Here is a 1621-nt window from a genome sequence, read left to right as displayed (position 1 = left end):
TCCCTCCTTCCCAGACCACCACTGGAGCGTCCTCCAGGGTTGGACCAGGGGCCTCAGGACACGTCTGTCTCCCCCTTCGGTCCAGTCAGTACTGAGCCTGTACAGGCGCCCCAGGACGGATTCCACGTCGTCCTGGCAGACAAAGACAAACAGTACAAACCACAGTTACAATGATACACAAGTAAGCAAACTTACCTCTGTCTGGCCGATGGAGTGTGGGAGTCTGGGGTCCCCCAAATCCCGGACGAGCCCCCAAATGTAGGACCCCATAAGCGGTGTCCTCTTGTGACGACCCCAGAAACACAGACTCCAGACCAGACGATGCAATAGAGCAGGAGGTAATTTTATTTCATTTGCGCAAATGGGCCCCCTACTGCTGCAAGCAGCAAGCAAGTGAGAGGAGCCCCGAGCAGCTATCTCACACAGCTTTTAAAGGGCAAAACTACAAAATTAACATATTATAGGCTGGCGTAAGTTCATTGGATAATTTTCAGTAGCGGGCCTTGTATGGCAGTCTAAAAGTGGTAATGTTGGTGGAAAAGTACTAGGTCAAAGGGATACATTAGGGGAGGGGGTTTCTAGGAGAGAGGAATAGGTTGCTACGTGCCTTGCAGCTTTCTTTGTTAACCTTGAGCAAGCGTAGGGAAGGGGCTTATCTACAAGGCAGGTGTTCTGTGTATCTCTGGTTAGTAGCTGACTGCTTTCTCTGTGAACCGGTTTACTCCCCATTTCCCAAGGCCGTCTCTGGAACGGTTTGTCTCAGGAGCCCCATTTTTTTTATGGTGGCTCTTGGCTCCTTTCAGGAGGATCATTCTCTCTCTCTCTCTGTTTTTCATCCACTCTCTGTAATTCTGCCTTTCAAATACATTTTTTAAAACAAAACAGAAAAAGGCATTCCAAAGTTTCATAAAAGTGGAATTAAAAGGTAAGTTTATGTTGTTGCAGAAATTTTTGAAACTAATGCATTGTGGTATTTTTGTCCCTAGAAACCTTTTATTTAATGAATACAAACTTCATACATTTCCTAATTTTTTTTTTTTTGAACGGCAGAGTGGAAAGTGAGAGAGAGAGACAGAGAGAAAGGTCTTCCTTTGCCGTTGGTTCACCCTCCAATGGCTGCCGTGGCCGGCGCACTGCGGCCGGCGCACTGCGCTGATCGGAAGGCAGGAGCCAGGTGCTTCTCCTGGTCTCCCATGGGGTGCAGGGCCCAAGCACTTGGGCCATCCTCCACTGCACTCCCGGGCCACAGCAGAGAGCTGGCCTGGAAGAGGGGCAACCAGGACAGAATCCGGCGCCCCGACCGGTACTAGAACCTGGTGTGCCGGTGCCGCTAGGCGGAGGATTAGCCTAGTGAGCCGCGGCGCCGGCTCACATTTCATAATTATAACTTTTGGAACATGGTGGTTCTTCCCACTGCATTGTTTCTTCATAACATTTTCCATGAACAATTTGCAAAGCATGCACTTCAATTCTCTTCACCAAAATAAAATATCTTTTAATTCCATTTCCCACAAGATGTCCCATTTACCTCTCTAGACACAGGTTCATTTCTTTTTCTTTTTCTATTTATTTATTTTAAAGTCAGAGTTACACACAGAGAGAAGCAGAGGGAGAGAGAGAG

This window comes from Oryctolagus cuniculus, chromosome 1, assembly GCF_051225735.1.
Source record: "Oryctolagus cuniculus isolate XC-2025 breed Fujian yellow rabbit chromosome 1, ASM5122573v1, whole genome shotgun sequence".
Classification (NCBI taxonomy): domain Eukaryota; kingdom Metazoa; phylum Chordata; class Mammalia; order Lagomorpha; family Leporidae; genus Oryctolagus; species Oryctolagus cuniculus.
Note: the sequence above shows the minus strand (reverse complement) of the source record.